Here is a 21,745-nt window from a genome sequence, read left to right on the forward strand (position 1 = left end):
ATCCTTTTAAAAGTCGCTCATATGGGCAACCTCTCTTGCCCTACTAGACATAGTAAAGCCCTTCCAATTGTCTATGTGAGGCCAGAGGCACAGCTAAAGAAGTGCTAACTGAGAACTTATGGCCATGGAAGAGACCTGTGACCTATCTTTCAAAGAAACTGCACTCTGTAGCTGCAGGATGGCTCAGCTGCATGCGAGCTGTGGCTGCCACGGCCATCCTAGTCATAGAAGCTAGGAAGCTTACACTGGGACAGGATATTGCTGTGGTAGGGGGACCTATGGTTGAACCACTCCTAACCAGTCCCCCGGACCGGTGGATCTCGAATGCCAGGACTATACCACAAATCCCCAAGGTAGTGGCTGTGACCATGCCATCCCCAGTGTTACAGCCACAACCTACATACTCAGAAAATGATCTAAAGATAAGCCAAGAGCTGGCCTGCCAAAAAGACTGGGAGCATCCAGGGTGGCTGGTCCATCCTGATGGAAGAAGATTCATGCCAGAATCTCTGGGAGAGATCTGATTCAAGGACTACATGAAGGTATGCATTTGGGATCCTCTCTAAACTGTCTCAGTTGCTTCTCAGGCACTTTTACATACCCAGGCTTGGACACTGGGTGGCAGATGTCACCCACCGTTGATTGCACTGTGCTCGGGTAAACAACCCCAGAAAGAAAAGGAGCAACCCAACCACGAGCTCGAGGTAGTAGTCCAGGAGAATTCTGGGAGGTGGACTTTATGGATATCAAACTTACAAAGTATGGCTACCGATATTTGCTGGTGTTCGTAGACACCTGTTCTGGATGGGTGGAAGCCTTCCCAACCAAGAAGGAAACTGCTGCCACTGTGTGTAAATTATTAGTAACTAAACTTGTCCCTAGATTTGACCTTCCCACCACCTTGGGGTCCAACAATGGCCCAACATTTAATTTTCAAATTACTAAAGTCTTAGCAATGCTTCTAAATATTAACTGGAAGCTCTTCAGGGCAAGTAGAAAAAAATAAACAGAACCCTAAAGGAATTGTTCGTTAAGTTGCATTTAGGACCTGGCGAGAACTGGGTTGATCCTTACTTTACCTTTTGCCCTACTTCAAGTCCGATGCACTCCCTATGTGAAAAGCATGACCCCATTTGAATTTATGTTTGGCAGACCTTCCCCAAATCCTCCCAAGATTGAAAGAAGTAGAAATAATGGAAGTCACTAATCGTTCCCTCATCGAGTGCCTGCAGGCTGTGCAACAGGTGAGAGACAAATCATCTGCTCTGACACCTTCATTTTGGGCCTAACCAAGGGAAAGGGAACAGGCAGCCAACAACGTGCAACCAGGAAACTGGACATGGGTAAAGAAGCACCAACCTGACACCTTAGAACCTAGGTGGACTGGCCCATACCAAGTGATACTTACAACACCAACTGCTGTTAAAATAGTGGGGAGGGGGACGTGGATTCATCAGTCATAATTTAAAAAAAAAGCCCTCCCTGAGCATATCCTGAAAAGATGGACACCGAGAAAGACGGAAAATCCCTCAAAATTAAGGCTTTACAGAATTAAATTGTTTTTCTCCGAGTATTGCTGACAGCACCCACTGTTTCCCCCAAGCACAAACACATCTGTGGACTGCTATTCAAAACTCCAGCAGACTCAGGTTTACACAGGCACCTCAGGGCCCCTCATGGGGCACAGCCTACCTAGAAGCTGCTGGAGAGAAAGTCACTCAGTGGGCTACGGGATCCTGCCTTTGGGATGATGTTCCCACTCAGAGAAGACAGTCCACACAGAAGACCACATGGCCAGCCCAAGATGAGACACGACGTCCCTCAAAGACCCATAGCCCTAGAAGGGACAACACTGGAGACACAGTGCGGGAATGGATCCCGCCACACCGAGGCATAGCACTAAGGGGGTGCAGCAGAAGAGCAAGGAAGTGGAGCAACAAGGTCCCCAGGGAATGCCAAAGGAGGACTTTGGGGGCAGGACTTGGTGCCCGCACAGACTGGACTGGAAAACACTGCTAAGGGCCAACAAACAGTCCGTGAACTAACTACGAGCTTTCCTTTCTTGAGGAGTTGTGTTTTCTTTGATGGTCATTGGATTTTGACTGTTTTCTATCTTTTGGTGCTTGCTTTCGCTCTGTCTTGTGTTTGTGCATGTGATTACCTCTACTGTATGTCTAAAAAGAGATGCTGGATGCACAATCTGCACGAGAGCAAAAGGGGACAAATGCTTCGCGGGAGGGCCACGGGAAAGAGGGAATTGGGGGGAAAGGGAGTGATGTCAAGAAACCCAGAGACAAGGGAACAACAAGTGGATGCAAATCCGTGGTGAGGGCGATGTAGTAATCCTGGTAGGGCGTGATCAAGGGTGAAGGAACCAAGAGGATTTACTGAAACCCAAATGAAGACTGAGCATGGCAGTGGGCACAAGAGGGAAATGAAAGGGAATAGCAGAGCGACCTAGGAAGCACGGGCCAGTTATAGAGGTCTAAAGAAAGGCACGCACAGATGTAAATATATTTATCTGTGAGCATGGGGAAATACACCTATGTCCATATCTTTATAGGTTTCCTATTAAGGTAGCAGATGGCCTTTGGGCCTCCACTCAAGGACTCTCTCATTGCAAGGATACCTTGTTCTATTACATTGGCATTCTATGATGCTCACCTTCCCGACACGTTCCCTGATGTCTAAGCGGTTGCATAAGCAAATGTGGTCAAGAAAGCTGATGGTGCCCTGCTATCAAAAGATATGGCGTCTGAGGTCTTAAAGGCCTGAAGGGTAAGCAAGCGGCCATGTAGCTCAGAAACAACAGAGCCCACATGGAATAAGCATACCAGCCTGTGCGATCACGAGGTATCAAAGGGATCAGGCATCATCAGCACAAAAAAATCTCATTGCGAATGAGCAGGGAATGCTGGGTAGAGAGCCAAAGCCCATTTGCAGTACACAGGACATTCCCTTAAGTAAGGTCTTGGGGAAGAGACATGCCTACACAGGGTACTAGACAGCCAGGGTGAACCACAATTTCCTCTAGCTCCTCAATGCTTCCTCTCCCCTCACTATCAAGATCCCAATTATAACTTACAAATCTGACTAGACCAGAGAATGTACACTGGGACAGATAGGAACTAGACACACAGGGAATTCAAGGTGGATGAGCCCTTTAGGACCAGTGTTATGAATGGGGATTCTGGGAGGGTGGAGGGAGGGTAGGCTGGCACAAGGGAACCGATGACAAGGATCTACATAAAACCTCAAAAGAAAAGGGGGTGAAGGGGGACATCAGACAGTGCAAGATATGACAAAATAATAATTGGTTAATACTGAAGGATTGATGAGGAGGGGTAGTGAGAATGGGGGTGGGGGGAATGAGGAGCTGAGGCCAGAGGCTTGGGTGGAGAGAAGATATTTTGAGAATAATGAGGGCAGTGAATGTACAAATGTGCCTTATATCAGTTATGTTTGCACGTATTGTGGTTATTGTTGTATGAGCCCCTATAAAAGGAGAGAAAAAAAAGACCCTGGCAGAGGGTTGATGCTAGGATGATCTCAGGCTGGATTAGACCAGCAAAAGCAGGTGCTGCAGTCGCCTCACCCTGTGTCTATTCCTGTGTGGGGCATGAAGCTTAGGGTCCACAGCCCCGGCAGCTGGACAGTGAGAGAGGCGGGGCTCTGAGGTGATTCCACAGGGGGAATGGCCCTCCGGTTCCTGCAGGGCCCACCCTCCTGTGTAGTCCTGCTGTCTGGGGCAACTCTTTCACGAAGCCCACACCAGAGGAGCCCTTCAACTCATGGGGGATTGACAGGAAGCTTCTGCTCATGCACACACACCACCACCTAGCTGGAGGACCTCGGTGAACAAACCTTGAGGCAGACAACAAGCACACTAACTGATCCTGTGAGAGATAAAATCAGGATCCAGAAACCGGCAACTGGGAGCAAGGGGCAGCATACCTGGGTCCCAGCCCCTCCCACTGCCTTCTGCAAAGAGTCACATTCCAAAGCACAGTGTTTTCCAAAGGCACTGTCAGGACTTTGGAATGGGCAGCTCATTTGTGGACATGGATACTATGTGATCCAGACATACTACCTCCTCTGATCCTGTCAGCCAAGACTAAAAACCCTTCCAAGCAGAAAGCCATGCATCTGAACAGTATCCACCAGCCACTCACGTCCACTCCTGCTGCCTCCAAAGAGCTTCCCTGGGTTGGTCAGATGTCTCTTGGGACAGATATCCCTCGGTCCTTGGTTCTGCGTGAGAAAGAATTCACGCCAAAGCCTGGTTTGTGATCCAAGGGAGGTTTAGGAGCGTTAGGGAGGTGTGGTGGGCAACCCTGGTCGATCCTAGTGGCTGAATTGTATATACTTGGCCTAGGTGGGTCGATGCAGGTGCAGCGCCCACCCAGGTGGACCTGCCCTTCCTGGCCGGAAACCTGGACCTTTGAGCAAGCACAGTGTGCCACTCCTTCCTGGGCCGCTAACTGGGCCATCTGAGCATGTGTAATGGACACCCCAGTCCCTATGCTAGCTACCTAACATTTCCACCCTGAAGAGATGTGGACCCAAATCTTTGGGGTACTGGGCGACGACATTTCTAGCTACTTCCTGCTGGCAAAAGGGGCGAGGTGGGGCTTTGGGTCCACACCCTTCCTGCTCTGCTGGGAGGGGTTGTCCATTCAGCGCTAGATTGGATAAGGTTGAAGTGGTCCAGGAGATGGTGGTCCTGGAGTTGGCACAATTGGATTCGGGGCTTTGGTAACTTGAGAACTTCTGGAAAAACCAACAAACGCACAAAAGGGTGAACAGTTTAACTGAGACAAGGCTAGGATTGTGAGGTGGGAGTGCCCTTGAAAGTAGGTGAGTATCACAGGAAGTAAGTAAAAAATCTTAGGATTATCAGGCGTGTGTGTTTGTTCATTCTAAGTACCGGCACAGGGGTAAAAGCATTCACAATTTCCCCTAGCGGGGTCCAGGTTTTGGGCACTACTGGGTGCAGTGGGATCACCGCTTCACTTATGATCCTAAGGCATTGGCCCCTCTGATAAGAACCATCCTTCTTTTTTAACCCTATAACGCCTCACTTTTAAATTTATGGGCAAAAAAAATTTTCGTTTTGATTCATTACTTTCATAGTTATCAATATATATACATTTATATTCATTTGATTAAATGTTAGGGAAAGGTCATGCTCGGTGTTATAGGGTTAAATTGTAATATTGGGATGCTACAGGCGGATTCAACAGGGATCAAAAGTAGAGTAACTGCCTGTGTCATTTTTAATTTTCTCGGGTTCCATTTGAGTAAAAGGCTTGTAAGTTACCCGGGGACCAAATGCCCCTGGTGCCTCTACTAGGGGTATAATGTTCAGGGAGGATTCAGGGGTGGGACAATAGTGACCTGAAGTCCAGGATCCCTTAGGGCAGGAGTCCTCAAATTGTTTACACAGCGGGCCAGTTCATTGTCTCTCCGACCGTTGGAGGGCCAGACTATGGTTTTCAAAAAAACCTTTGGACAAATTCCTATGCACACTGCACGAGTCGGCTGCTAAGCAGGACAGGCAGTGGCAGCAAAAACACCCCGAGGGTGGGATAAATGGCATTGCGCCACATGTGCCCCATGGACCACAGTTTGAGGACGCCAGCCTTAGGGGTTCCTGGGTGCACTGGGGATGAAGGTCTCCTACTGCTCCTCGAGAGGAGAAATGCTCTAAGTTCTGGCATCTCCGCCCACTTTCCCGGCACTCTACAGAACTGTTCCCGGTGAATCACGGTTGGAAGGGAAAGCGTACCCTTCTCTGCCCACCATTCTCCTTTCTCAAAACGATACTGTGGCCAAATAGAGTTGCAAAGTGAATCTATCAGCTTTTGTTTGCCCAGCCTCTCTGTATCAACTCTATCCCAATTGGACACGATTCATGCAAGGGGGCAATTCCTGAGCATCAAGCTGCTAAGTCCCATCTAGAAAGCACAAAACAAGGAGGCGATTGACAGCTTGCTGCCTCCAAGTCAATAACCCCCACTTGAGAGCACACCCCTGGGTTGCCCTGAATCTCATGCCTCAGCCCGAGGGAAGGGGTCAAGGACTAGTCGCCGAGGGCGACCTTTAGGTCCAACCATTTTTCTGGACAACAGGCTAGGAGGACCACTGCTTGGGATGGCCCCAAGGCCCTCCAAGACGCCTGCTGGCGGGGCTGATGCTCAAATCTCTCAAGGGAAGGGACACGTGGCAGCTCAGGGAACCTTAAGGGAAATTGGAATTTCTGGCTGGAACATCATGGCAGAGGAGCTGTGTATTAAGTAAGAGCTGTCCCCAAAAGTTCCTGAAGCAGCATCGCTGAAAGCCTAAATAACAGTGACTCCGCCTAGGCTTCTGAACGCCATTGGCCTAAGCCTGGGCCACGGAAAAGCAGCCTGTAAGAAGGAACAAACCAAATCTGGAAGAACACTAGCCCTATAACGCCTCAAGTTTTAAATTTTGGAAATATTTTTTTTGGTTTTTATTATTTACTTTCATAGTTATCAATATATATGACATTCAAAATATATTTCAAAAGCATAAAATTTTCAGTGTTTTTGAAATGTGACCAAATTGTCACATTTATAATTTGGGTACCAGATACGTTTTCATTAAGAATTATGACAATTTTGTGCTTGGCGTTATAGGGCTAGAGCAGCTTGTTTGAAAAACCAGGAGAAAGGCAAAGGGAATGGAGGGGAAAAGGGAAACTTTGGGCTACCGGGACCAACAAGGCTAACTCCCAGGCCTCTTCACCCAGCTCCCTAGGCAGCGCCCTTCCACATGTGGACTGGTGGGTGCCATCTTGGCCATGGTCACAGATCCTGTTACCTCTCGACTACAATGGCGACTGTGTAGGATCTCTGGAAAAAGCTGAAACAGCTTTGACAAGAGTGAAGCCATTTGGGGCTGACAGAAGCCACCACGAAAAGAAAATAAAGTAGCTAGGAAGTGTAAATGAACTAGCTGATATTGGGGAGGTAGGCTGTGCAGACGTCGCCCAAGGGAATGTCATGAAGGAAATGGGTGTTCAGAAGGCTTGCGAGAACGACCAGAGCAGTTTTGGTTCAACTAAGAATGGCTAACCCTAATACCCCGCTTCTCACTCGCCTAGTCCTGAGGCAGTATCCATGTACCTACTATACAAAACAGTGACATTGGAAAAATCAGTGCCTTGAAAAGCCCAGGAGAGGCAGACGAGCCACCACTAGAGAGAACGGGCCTAGTCCTCGCCTAGAAAAATCGAAGCTACAGACAATAGTGCTCGAAGCTGAATAAAGGTGTCCAGGCTCTGTTTCACTTGACCCCAAAGAGCCCATGCTCACTCTCCATGTAGGGAGCCAGCCAGTAAATTTCTAGGTGGACAAAGGGGTCACCTCCTTGGTTTCAGAAAGACTACATGTGCCTTGTCAAAAGGAAAGGCTTTCATTACAGGGGCCCCAGGGCAGACCCAAGCACACCCATGGACAACGGCCAGAATAACAGATTTAGCACAAGAGACAGTTACACGCTCACCCTGGTAATGCCTCAATGCCCCTTTCCCATAATTGATCGTGACTTATTATGAAAAATGGCAGCCATAATTACTTTCTCATCTGCTACAACCACCTTAACCCTTGAACTTGAAAAGCCAAAAGTTTTGCTCACCACTCCAATGTCAGAGTGATATGTGTTTTATCAAGGAGCAGAAGAGACCTCCTCAAAGGAACTTCTTGATAAATCACTAAAAGATATTCCTTTTGTTTGGGCAGAGAACAACCTGCCAGACCTTTCTGAACTTCAGGTGCCTGGGGTCGTACAACTTCTGAGCTCAGCTACACTGGTGTGCCAAGCTAACCCTACTCCCTGGATAGCAAAAGTGGGTATTTCTGTTCCCATTTGCAGACTAAAGAGGACAGGCATTTGGGTCCTCTGCAAGTCCACATGGAATGCTCCCCTGCTGCCCATGCAGAAGCCGGGAACTGAGGACTTCCAACCGGTGCAGGATCTCAGAGAGGCAAATGAGAGGATAGAAACTGGCTACCCCACGTGCCAAACCCTGAGATCCTCCTGAGTACTATCCCATCAAACTGAATTTGTTATACTGTTTTGGACTTAAAGATGCTTTGTTCTCCATACCCGTGTCCCCTGCACATCATCCCAGTGAAGACTTACAGGGACACAAGGAGGAACACCCCCAAACCACTTTGCTCCAGTATGCAGATGACCTCCTCCTGGCCTCCAAAACCCTGGAGGAATGCCAACGGGCTACCAAGGACCTGATAATAGTCCTTGGCCCATTGGGGTACAGGGTATCTGCAAGAAAGTATCTACTGTGTGTCCATAAAACTGTATACCTAGGCTACCAACTGGAGGAGTGAAAACGGACCTTGTCCCCCAGCCGCACTGAGGCGATCGTCAAAATCCCAGTCCCTGAGACGAAGAAGCAGTGGCAAGAGTTTCTAGGAACTGTGGGGTACTGTCCATTGTGAAATTTGGGATTTGCAAAAACAACGAAACCCCTATATGCAAGTACTGGGGAAAGGAAAAAGAACTTAAATGGACTGAAGTAGAACAACAATCGTTTGAATCCTTTAAAACGTCGCACATATGGGCAACCTCCCTTGCCCTACCACACATAGTAAAGCCCTTCCAATTGTCTATGTGAGGCCAGAGGCACAGCTCAAGAAGTGCTAACTGAGAACTTGCGACCATGGAAGAGACCTGTGACCTATCTTTCAAAGAAACTGGACTCTGTAGCTGCAGGATGGCTGAGCTGCATGCGAGCTGTGGCTGCCACGGCCATCCTAGTCATAGAAGCTAGGAAGCTTACACTGGGACAGGATATTGCTGTGGTAGGGGGACCTATGGTTGAACCACTCCTAACCAGTCCCCCGGACCGGTGGATCTCGAATGCCAGGACTATACCACAAATCCCCAAGGTAGCGGCTGTGACCATGCCATCCCCAGTGTTACAGCCACAACCTACATACTCAGAAAATGATCTAAAGATAAGCCAAGAGCTGGCCTTCCAAAAAGGCTGGGAGCATCCAGGGTGGCTGCTCCATCCTGATGGAAGAAGATTCATGCCAGAAGCTCTGGGAGAGATCTGATTCAAGGACTACATGAAGGTATGCATTTGGGATCCTCTCTAAACTGTCTCAGTTGCTTCTCAGGCACTTTTACATACCCAGGCTTGGACACTGGGTGGCAGATGTCACCCACGGTGATTGCACTATGCTCGGGTAAACAACCCCAGAAAGAAAAGGAGCAACCCCAACCACGAGCTTGAGGTAGTAGTCCTGGAGAATTCTGGGAGGTGGACTTTATGGATATCAAATTTAGAAAGTATGACTACCGATATTTGCTGGTGTCGTTGGCACCTGTTCTGGATGGGTGGAAGCCTTCCCAACCAAGAAGGAAACTGCTGCCACTGTGTGTAAATTATTAGTAACTAAACTTGTCCCTAGATTTGGCCTTCCCACCACCTTGGGGTCCAACAATGGCCCAACATTTATTGCTCATATTACTAAAGTCTTAGCAATGCTTCTAAATAATAACTGGAAGCTCCTCAGGGCAAGTAGAAAAAAATAAACAGAACCCTAAATGAATTGTTCGTTAAGTTGCATTTAGGACCTGGCGAGAACTGGGTTGATCCTTACTTTACCTTTTGCCCTACTTCAAGTCTGATGCACTCCCTATGTGAAAAGCATGTCCCCATTTGAATTTATGTTTGGCAGACCTTCCCCAAATCCTCCCAAGATTGAAAGAAGTAGAAATAATGGAAGTCACTAATCATTCCCTCATCGAGTGCCTGCAGGCTGTGCAACAGGTGAGAGACAAATCATCTGCTCTGACACCTTCATTTTGGGCCTAACCAAGGGAAAGGGAACAGGCAGCCAACAACGTGCAACCAGGAAACTGGACATGGGTAAAGAAGCACCAACCTGACACCTTAGAACCTAGGTGGACTGGCCCATACCAAGTGATACTTACAACACCAACTGCTGTTAAAATAGTGGGGAGGGGGCCGTGGATTCCTCAGTCATAAGTAAAAAAAAAAACCCTCCCTGAGCATATCCTGGAAAGATGGACACCGAGAAAGACGGAAAATCCCTCAAAATTAAGGCTTTACAGAACTTAATTGTTTTTCTCTGAGTATTGCTGACAACACCCAGTGTTTCCCCCAAGCACAAACACATCTGTGGACTGCTATTCTAACCTCCAGCAGTGAATATGTAACCTCTTATACTGGGTATGACCCCCTGTTTTCATTTTGATTTGTTTGATTTGCTAGGAAAGAATTGGCATTCTGGATCCTTTAAAGGTAAAGGGCACAATGGGACCTATACTCGAATCCCGTCCTATGGGTGCGGAATACCCTCTATAGAAAGAAGGCTCCAAACAAACCATGTCTATATATGCCCGGCTCATGGACTCCCTAACTGCCAAGGGGAGGGACATTACCATTGCGCAGCTTGGGGTTGTGAAACCATCATTTTCAGGGTGGAAACTTGTTAAAGATGACCCTATTATTTTTACAAGAATGAGACTCAAGTCGGAAGGGTTTGATCCCACTACGTGTATGGTTTCCAAATATAACCCAATAAGAATTGGATTCAAGCGTTATTGGGTTCACCGGGAAAACATGGGGAATTCAACATTATGTAAATGATAGAGATCCCGGGACAACCTTTTCTATCCAGCAAAGTAAAATATGGCAACCTGCCATCCGTACAAAGGCCCAAACCTCGGGATAAATCCTGAAGAGCCACAGCTGGTGTCATTAAGATTCCTTTGCCGCACCCTCCAGACTCTCCAGTAACTTTCCCGTTCACTGCCAGCCCAACTCACAGGGCCCTTCTCATTCAGGAGCCACCTCAAGGTTCTGTGTTTGATTCTCGGGATGCTGTATTCCAATTTATGAACTCAAATCCTCACCTCACAGCTGATTGTTGGCTTTGTCTGAACGCTGCTTCCCCTTACTATGTAGGCACAGGTACAAATAGCACTATTGGTACAGAGTGTAATCCAATTAGAAATGTTAGTAAAAAGGATTACACGAAGCAGCAGTCTATAGGTGATGTTAGTATGGACTCAAGTCTAAGCTCACTTTAAAAGATTTGCAAGGGCAAGACTGTGTTTTTATTCATCTAAGTATCCCTTTAATATATCAAGATATCGAGATTTTTGCCTTCAAGCTGTTCCCATTGAACCAAATGTTGATCCTAATTTGTTATCTGCTCCAATGAGTACTTGCTTTACTTGTTCCACAGGATGAACACCCTGTCTCTTTTCCCCGGGTATTTGTGTGCTAGTGCATGTTACTCCTCAAGTGTACCTGTGTTCTGGTGAAGGAGGTGTAGGGATAACTTTGGAATTGCCGGATGAGTTCAAAGAGCCCTAGTATTGGTCCCACTGGTAACAGGGCTTGGGATTATGGGATTAGCTGCAGTCGGGTCAGTTGCTTTAATACAAGGAAACTTAAACTATCAGACTCTTAGTCAGCAAATTGCTTTAGATCTACAGGGATTAAAAAAAAACTGTCTCCCATTTAGAAAGATCCCTAGACTCCCTTGTAGCAGTTGTGTTGTAAACCCACCGAGGGCTTAACTTGCTCTTTTGGAAACAAGGAATGCTGTGCACAGCATTGGGAGAAACTAATTCTATGCAAAGCATTCGGGAATCAATAAAGATAGATGAGCCCTGGTTAGGAAAGGATTAGAACAAAGAGTCAAGAAAAGAAATGGAGGAACCAATTGGTTTGAAAAGCTACTTAATTGGTCAGCCTGGCTAACTACCCTATGAACGGCCCTAGCCGGCCCCTAATCCTCCTCCTGCTAAGCCTCACATTTGGCCCAGTAATAACCAATAAGCTAGTGGCATTCCTTACACAGAAAGTACAAGCCACAAAACTCTTAGTGCTGAGCCCACCATACACTGGGCTGGCTACCGAAGATTCAATGATTTGAACTTGGCTAAGAACAGGAGAGTATATAGCAGCTCTGGGCAAAGCTTAAGTAGCCTTGACAAGAGAAGTCATTTTGAGCTTTCAGAAGCCATTATGAATGGTAAATAAACTAGCTATGAACTGCCAATGAACTAGCTGATACTGGGGAGTTAGGCTGTGCAGACATAGCCCAAGGGAACGTACAGAAGGAAATGGATGTTCAGAAGGCTTGCGAGAACGACCAGAGCAGTTTTGGTTCAACTAAGAATGGCTAACCACAATACCCCGCTTCTGAGCTCTGCCTGCTTGCACACCTGCACATTGCAAAAGTATAAAAACCTTTGGAAAATTAGACTGGGGGGCCGCTCAGTCTCCCCTCAAGAGAGCTGATGGTCTGGTCCCTGAGCAGGAAATGAAACTTGTTCTGCTGAACTTTCCGGCAGTCTGGGCTGTTTGCTATCTGGGAATGGAGTGTAGCTACAACAGACACAGGTGGTGCCATTCTGCCTGTGAGTGGCGTCACGTGGCTGGGAAAATGGAGGCCCTAGGTTGCGGCCTAGCCGAAAGCCAGCCTGGAGCCGACCACCCAGCCAGAGTCCTGCCCAAACCAACAGGGTGGACGCAGGCGCCCCCAGGCCTGCTGCTTGCCGCAGCCGCGGCACAACACTGTTTCCCAGTCTTGGCACAACAGACTCCATTTTGAGTCCTGCACCTCCATCTTAGCTCTCAAGGCTGACCCCTAACCGACCTCCCCTCCCCAGCTCAACCCCAAATTCCTGGAACCAGCTCGTCACAAAGCCAGAATGTTTTCTGAAGATATGGTCACTCCACGCGTCCCTGACATATAGGTAAGATTAACGACCTTCTCCCTTCTGAAGCACCTGTGTGCGCAGATCCTCCCCAGCTTTGATCCTCCCCAGCTGTGCCTGCCAGCAGTGGGCATAAAAACGCTGCCAGGATTTTTTCCCCCTGCGCGGCTTCAATAACTCAATACCCTGAGTTGCTGAACCTGCCCGCAAGCTTCTCAATAAAGCCTGCTTCTAAAACTTTGTTAATTGCATCTTTGAATCTGTTTTCACGTCCAAATAAACCTTATACACTGAGCCTCGACAAGGCTTTTGGAGTCAAAATCCTCCCAGCCTCCAGGCAGCAGCGTCCCAGCCCCCTCACAAATGCAGCCCGGGAAGGCAGGCGAGTTCCTGGGAAAGCAGGCACGTCAAGTCCCGCACACCAGCAAGAAACGGCGCAAAGACGGACACCAGCAAGAAACGGCGCAAAGACGGACACCAGCAAGAAACGGCGCAAAGACGAACACCGTGAATTCAACCCAACAATTCTCCCGAGGGTGGTGAGGTAAAAGGAGCCCAGAGGGGCCCCCAATCCGTGAGACCAACATGGGAGGGCCCACTCCTGGGGCCGGCTTACCTCATAGCTCCAAATAACACAGCACCGCTTCTTTTCGACCTCTCCGGGGACAGGTGTGCCTCGGTCCATGGCTCCACGCGAGAAACAGCTCACGCCGAGGCCTGGTTTGGGATCCCCGTGAGTTTTATGAGCGGTTAGGGAGGCGTGGTCGATGACGTGGGTCGACCCCATTGGCTGAATTGTTGAATTGAATTCACCTGGCCTAGGTGAGCCAATGCAGGTACAGCCCCACCCAGGCATAGCTCCCCCTCCTGGCTGGAAACCTGAACTGCTGAGCATGCAGTGAGCCACTGCTTCATGAGCCGGTAGCTCGGACCTCTGAGCATGTGTAATAGGCCTGCCAGTCCCTATGCTAGCTCCCTAACAGGTTTTCCAGCCAAAGGTCTGCCTTCTGGAGCTGTTCTACAGAAAGCACTTAGTTCCTGACCCCTATGCATTCGGGGTAATGGATGCCCTCGCTTCCGTGCTTGCTTCTATTTCATTCTGGAATGGTCCTTGTTTCACAGGTCGGTGAGGTCAGGAATTCTGGGCTGGTTGGCTACCAAGCACAAAATAAATAGCCAACAGATTGAAATCTCAACCCCTATATTGGTTTATTATCGACCACACAAACTTGTCTTCTGGAACTTCCCTCCTAAATTTCTGAACCCTTGAACTCCTTGACACATGTACTTGGAAAGCAAGGATTCCAAACTCTGATCACCATATCTGACTGCTCCCCCAGTCCCTCAGCACTGTCAACCAGCAAAGTCGGGCCTCTCCATTTCTCAGAAGCTGCAGATTGTTACGTGACATCACCCTGTGTTTAAATGTTAGTGATTATGCCATTTAAAAAACAAATGTGTGAGCCAACTGGGGGCAAACAAGACTCGTTTCAAACACCAGCTCTGTCTCCTCTAAGGGCCCGTGTACAACTGCGACAACACAACAGTGGGTCCTGCTGGGTCTCCATTAGCATCTGGGAGGAAGGTTATTTATTACAGGGAATCCTACCTTTGTCCCTTGGTGTTAATTGCAGACTCACTGGGTGACGGATTGTATCTGACACGCACCACGTTTGCCGCAGCAAACACCAACACTTTGTCAAACTCCGTTTGGTATTGCTCCATCCCTCCATTATTCTCCCTAATCACAAAAATAATTAACACATTCATATAAAAGCACAGGATGAGGATAGCTTTAATTTATGCATCTAGTTCAGGGTCATCCCTCTTATCAAGATATGACAATCTAATGAGGCTTAATTAAAAGTAGCAGTGAAGCAATTTAGGAAACTGAGGGATTGTCACGAGTCCTGGTTGTGACAGCATGTTCTGTGCACCATGGAAGATAACAGATTTGCCTTCTGTGGTATCTCATATCCATCATCCCCAAACTACCTGCTCTTAGGGGTAGAGAGAGCGAGCTTGTCTTTGAAAAAAGTGCCTGGGTTTGGTAGCTGCTCACAGGATGGCAGGTGTAATGTATTATGAGAACTTAACAAGGCTCTGAGAAGATGGCTATTGGAAGGTCTGGCTGGAGGGCAAGGTCATGGCCCTGAAGGATTCAGGATCCAGAAGTCAAGTCAGAACTGGATGCCAGAGACTTTCTCAATCCAGCCCTCTTTGCCCCTCCCCTAAGGCCAATACATTTCTAAGGGTTATGGGTTCTACTTCAGAATCTTTCTCAAACCCAGGGCCCTCTTCACCATTATTGTCTAGACCTGGTCACCTCTTGCCTTATAAATACAAATATGGGTTTATTGTAAGTCTGGGACTGTTAGGTTTCTCGGGTGGGAAATGTCTCGGTCCTTGGCTACACACTGGAAAGAAATTCACACCAAAGCCTGGGTGGTAATCCGAGTGGGTTTATATACATGAGAGAAGAAGGTTCCGGCGTTACACTAAACTGAACACGGGCACCCTCATGACACTGCACACTCAGCCCTGCTGAGTGGAAGGCAGAGAAGCAGCTGAAGGGAAGGGGCGGTGGGCTTAGCCCGCATTGGCTTCCAACCTCCCGTAGGGGGCCCCCTAAGCACGGAGAGGAACAACCCCTTGTCTTGCTACCTAACCGGTCTACATTCCTGCATGGCTACATTGAGATGGAACTAGCCCCTTTAGACAGCCTGAGGGGTTCACCAGGAGACACGGGCCCCAGTGTTCCCTGTGACCACCTTAAACCTTAAACTACTGTTGGAGTTTATATTACCGGTGTGGGTCTGTGGGCATGGGACGTTTCCATGCCAGAGACCTGAAGTTACACAAATAGGCATCCAGAACAGAACTCATACAGGCTCTAATAAGATGCTCGGATGCTTCTCGCTAGGATGAGAATTTAACGAAGTGTGTGAGCAGTTCAGATCTTGTAAGGGAGAACAGGTCAGTAGGGTATCCAGAGAAGAGAGCAAAGGTCAGGGGAAAGGGAGGGGGCCCACAGACATCTGTGCTCTGTGTTTGGCCACAAGACAAGAAACCGGGTCTCCTTGCAAAAGAAAGCAGAACAGCAAGTCCCTCAGAACTACGACATTTTTAAACATGACCTATACAACACTCGGCTCTGGGAGGTGCCTTGGAAAACCATAAAAGCCCTAAAAGAGGGGCAAGGAGGAAGCCCAAGTCTTTGATTTTCCCTGCTGTGCTTTCAGTGTTGAAATGTCTGTGCACAGAGCCTTTGAAATTTCAGAATCAGAGAGTGGATTCACAAGCCAAGCTCCTGCTTTATTCTTCAATGCATTTTGGCCCAGCTTCTCCTTGGTGAGACTTGTAACAGAAATTCTGGACTTAGGAGCCACTTGGTCCTTGGACACTAGGAGATTTCAGTGGAATCTGAAACAGGGCTCTAACCACCAGCTGGACTGGCCTAGGAAGACCAAGTATTCATTCTCCCAAACACCAACCTCCCATTGCTCTTCATCTGCCTGCACCTTGTTCAGCTTTAGTTGTCCGTGGAAGCGTTTGGCACCCATCTGATGCTTCGGAACCCAGAAAGGAGGAAAGGTAAAACTGGGATTCAAATGAAACAGACTTAAGCAGGACCATAGCCAAGATGTGCCCAGGGCTCCTCGCAGCATTTGTCACCTTCATTTCCCTCTTCGGACTCAGACGTGGCAAGGTTCAGAAACAAGTTTTACCAGAAAGAACAGCTGTGAACCCAGCCTGCTTCCAAGTGAGAAAAAGCCCTTTACACATGAGTTCCTGAGGTCAGCCCAGCCCTGTGCGTCCCCACCCCTCCCAGAGTCCCTGGCTCTCTGGCGAAGCATTAAAGCAAGTGGAAGCAGAGATTTGCTCAGAATAAAAAAATCGTTTTTCACAATAGCACGGTACGTTCTGGATGGCAATCACGGCTGCACAAACCATATCCGTCCTCCAGCCATAATGTTGGCGCCTCAGTGACCATGCACATACATTGTGTGGCGAGACTCAGAGCCTGTTCCATTTGTGGTCAATTGTTTCCTCCCTCTCCATACTTTGCACTTAGGAGACATGCTCTCTGGAGGTGGTTGAGGCTTGTCTTGTCACCAATAATCATCTCCTACACCTTCCTTTACAGTCACTAATTTGATGTGTTCACTCAAAGAAATGCCAATAATATGAGGTTTCAGAGGAGAGCTCCTAGAGCTCCCCCAGACAACAAGGAGGCCGAGTGTCACCGTCATTATCCTGAGCTGGGAGGGGGCACTAGTGTTCTGGAAGCTGGGGATCCGTCACTGCCTGCCCACCGCACAGACAGAGCAGGTGCTGGTTATAATTGCTTCTAGACGTCCTGCCACGCTGAGTTGAAAGTCAAACCCGTAAACGCTGCCCGACTACAATAACACTGGAGTACACAGACATTTCTGCATCATTGCTGGGTGAAAATATACTGAGTGGAGTTGGATGAGATGGCAGCAAGTGCCTAAGGAGGGGATGCTGTGGGAATACCAACAAGATGACTGTCAGTCGCCGTTTCCTCCTCTCGTCTGCTTTCCCCCCCCTTTCTTTCAGGCCCAAAAGACATGACAAATATGTAAGCAAACAAATTTGTTCATTTTTAGAGGAGTCTCCCACCCCACCCCACCCCCATCCAACTCTGGCCTCCTTTGAGCAAGCCAGTAGAACTTTTTTTTTTTTAAACCTGGCTTCTACTATGGCAATTTCCGGAGTTGCTATGTGGCTGTGTTTAAAAGTCGCCTTTGGGATCCAGAGCACAATCCTTGTCACAAAGGCATTCTCCCAGTCCCAAATAGCAATGCGACCTCCTTTCAGAAGGTTGTTCTTGTTTCTGTAGACCCAGAAAGGAGTTCAAGCTGTTGATCTTGACCGTGGTTGTCGAGTCAGCCTCTCATGGACACCTCATGGGAAGCGGAGCAAACTATGCCAGTCTGTGCTATCACCAGGGCTGGGAAGGGAAGCCAACCGTGGAGGGCCATAGGTCGATGTGTGGATGGAGATAATCAGGTCTTTCGTCCTTATTCTATTTCAGTCTGGAAACATCCCTGAAGCCTGCTCAGTGTCATAGCAACACACAAACTTTCACTGACAGTCTGGGGCACATTGGCTGCAAATCGAACCCGGGTCTTCCCGGTGAAAGACGATGAGAGATCTACCACTGAAGCACCGTGGCCCTCACCTCAAACCAGGGCAGTCATTTCCCACAGATCTACCAGAGTTCAAACCAGACCACAATGCGTGATGACTAAGATTGCCACCAGAATCTGATACTGATGCAGAAAAAAACCTAACTACCATTTTATTGACTCCCACTCATACCGGCCCAATAGGACAAAGAACTGCCCCTTTGGGGTTTTGAGACTTTAAATCCTTACAGTAGCGGTTCTCAACCTGGGGGTCGCGACCCCTCTGGGGATCAAATAACCCTTTCACAGGGGTCAACCATTTCATAACAATAGCAAAATTACAGTTATGAAGTAGCAATGAAAATAATTTTATGGTTTCAGGTGACCACAACATGAACTGTATTAAAGGGTGGGGGCATTATGAAGGTTGAGAACCACTGCCTTACAGAAATAGACAACCTCATATTTCTCCCACGGACGGGCTAGTCAGTTCAAACCCCCGACCTTGCGATTAGCAGCTTAATGCACAGTCCACTACACCACCTGGGCTCCTAATGCTATAATAAGAGATACTATTGTTAGATCTCTCCTGGGAGAGATATACCTCAGGCCTTGGCATCGCGCGAGAAAGAATTCAATTCGAAGCCTGGATTGTGATCCAAGTGGGTTTTTTGAGAGAAGAAGTTTCAGGTTTACACGGGCACCTCGGGGCCCCTCACGGGGCACAGCCTACCTAGAAGCTGCTGGAGAGAAAGTCACTCAGTGGGCTCCGGGATCCTGCCTTTTTTTCTTTTTAAAAAAATCGTTTTATTAGGGGCTCATACAACTCTTATCACAATCCATATATACATCAATTGTGTAAAGCACATTTGTACATTCATTGCCCTCATTATTCTCAAAACATTTGCTCTCCACTTAAGCCCCTGGCATCAAGTCCTCATTTCTCCCCTTCCTCCCCGCTCCCCCATCCCTCAAGAAACCTTGATAATTTGTGAGTGGTGATACTGAGAGGGTTGTGGGAGGGTGGATTGGAAAGAGGGAACTGATTACAAGTATCTACATGTGACCTCCTCTCTGGGGGACGGACAACAGAAAAGTGGGTGAAGGGAGGCATCGGAGCGGTCAAGATCCTGCCTTTTCAATTCCTCCATAGGGAGGCATGGTTGACGGTCATGGTCAACCCCAATGGCTGGATTGAATTCACCTGGCCCAGATGGGTCAATCCAGGTGTAATGCCCACCTAGGTGTACCACCCCTTCCTGGCCGGAAGTTTGAACCTGAGCATATGTAATGGATGACCCAGTCCCTATGCTAAACCACCTAATAGTATTTGCAAGATGCCAAGTACCGTTCTAAGCTTTTTGTGTATAATAATTCAATTATTCCACTTAACAAGCCTATGTGTGGACTCTATTTGGCCTCCTTTTACAGATGAAAACTCAGTGGGGTTTCTCTCTATCCCCAGCTGTATAGGCCCAGGTGCAGGTACAAGAGTCAGGCCCTGGACTAGTGAGGCCCTCACAGACCCTATCTCTCACTTGTGCTGTCTCTAGATTGTCTTTAACCAGCTATAATGTGACCTGGGTCCACCGGGCTCCAGGAAAGGATCTGGAGTGGATTGGGATAATATGGGAGAATGGGGGGCACAAACTATAATCTAGCTCTCCAGCGCTGAGTCAGCATCACCAGGGATACATCCCAGAACCAGGTTAATTTAAAACTGAGCTCTGTGAATCCTGACGTCACGGCCATGTATTACTGTGCAAGTTACACAGTGATGGGAACTCAGTGTGAGCCCAGACACAAACTCAGTTTCAGCAGAGACAAGGGAATGAAGGCAGTGAGGCTTTCCTCTCAGAAGCTGTGGTTTCCCCACCTTGTCAGCACTTCTCCAGGGACTACCGTGTATAGTCTAGGGAACCTTCATGCATCTGAGGAAGAACATGCACTCTGTGGAAGTCTGGAAGGTCATCTGTCGCCAAAATGGTGGGCCATGTCAGTAGAGGGACAGCAACACAGAACACGGGTACCCATATGGTAAGTCACAACTGTCCGTTCACACACTTGGCCCAGGCCAAACTCCAGCACCTCTTCCTTTGTTTTGAAAGCTTTGTTACACTAACTCCAATGAAAGTTTTTCTTGTTGAAAATTTCTCATGATTAACGAGATCTGATGTCCACATAGAAGATGTTCCACATTTAATTCATGCAAAGGGCTTTTTTTCCTTTTGTCAAATCTCTGATGTGCTGTAAGGCATTGTGTCTGGCTGAAAGCTTTTCCACATTCATCACATATATGGGGTTTCTCTCCAGTATGAGTTCACTGATGAACAGTATGAGAAGCCATCCAGATAAAGGCTTTTCCACATTCATGACATACATGGGGTTTCTCCCGAGTGTGAATTAGCTGATGAACAGTGAGAGAAATCTTCTGGATAAAGCCTTTGCCACATATATAGGGTTTTACTCCTGTGAATTTTTATATGAGTTTTGAGATTTCCTTTACGAATGAAGCTTTTGCCACATTCACTACATTTATGTGGTTTCTCTCCACTATGAGTTTGCTGATTAATAGTGAGAGCAGTCTTCTGGATAAAGCCTTTTCCACATTCACCACATACATGGGGGTTTTCTCCAGTATGAGTTCGCTGATGAACAGTAAGTTTACTCTTTCTGATAAAAGCTTTTCCACATTGACTACACACATGGGGTTTCTCTCCAGTATGAGTTCGCTGATGAACAGTGAGAGCATGCTTCCGAATAAAGGCTTTTCCACATTCACCACATACATGGGGTTTCTCTCCAGTATGGGTTCACTGATGAACGGTGAGAACATTCTTCGTGAGAAAGGTTTTTCCACATTGACCACATACATAGGATTTCTCACCAGTATGAGTTCGCTGATAAACAGTAAATTTACTCTTCTGGCTAAAGCCTTTGCCATATTCACCACATACATGGGGTTTCTCTCCAGTATGAGTTCGCTGATGAACAGTGAGAAGAGTCTTCCTGATAAAGGCTTTTCCATATTCACCACATATGTGGGGTTTCTCTCCAGTATGAGTTTGCTGATGAGCAGTGAGATCACTCTTCCTAGTGAAGCCTTTCCCACATTCACTGCATACATAGGACATTCCTGCCACATGAGGTTCCTGATGTCCCTTGAGGTATGATACACTGTGAAAATTTTTCCCACATTGCAAGCATTTTCCTAGCTTTTGTCCTTCATGACTTTTTTGATAATGTTCATTGAGTTTGGACATTTTCTTGAATATTTGCCCACACTGACTGCATTCGTAGGTCTTATCTAGTATACCAATAATCTGGTGTTCATAGAACACAGAGTCTTCAATGAAGGTTGTTCCACATTTATCGCCTGTGTGTGGTTTCTCAATTTCATCAGACTCCTGATGCTGAATGCACTGTGACTTCATGAACCTGGTGGTTCACACTCAGGGAATTTCATTTCAGTATTAAATTGCTCTTGTTCACTGTGGAGAAAAGTTTTCTCATCTTCTGTATTTTGTTGCTTCTGTTCTGATTTAATTCCAGAATGATTAAATCTGATTTTACATTTTTTTCATGTAATCCAAACATCTCATAAGTTTCCTTTGGAGGAAAATTATTTTTATGCTGAGAATATGTATTACATTTGTAGCACCATTCCATTCTGTCAATGCATCTTTCACATTGCAAGTGCTCAAGCAAATGATCATCATCTTTCTGGATTTCTATAAAAGAACACAACATTGACTCTTTTAAATATCTTGGTTTTCAATGGACCCCATAAAATACACATTGATATAAAGTAGATCTTTAGTGACAACCCTCTTTTATGA

The sequence above is a fragment of the Tenrec ecaudatus genome (genome assembly GCF_050624435.1).
Source record: "Tenrec ecaudatus isolate mTenEca1 chromosome 5 unlocalized genomic scaffold, mTenEca1.hap1 SUPER_5_unloc_6, whole genome shotgun sequence".
NCBI lineage: Eukaryota > Metazoa > Chordata > Mammalia > Afrosoricida > Tenrecidae > Tenrec > Tenrec ecaudatus.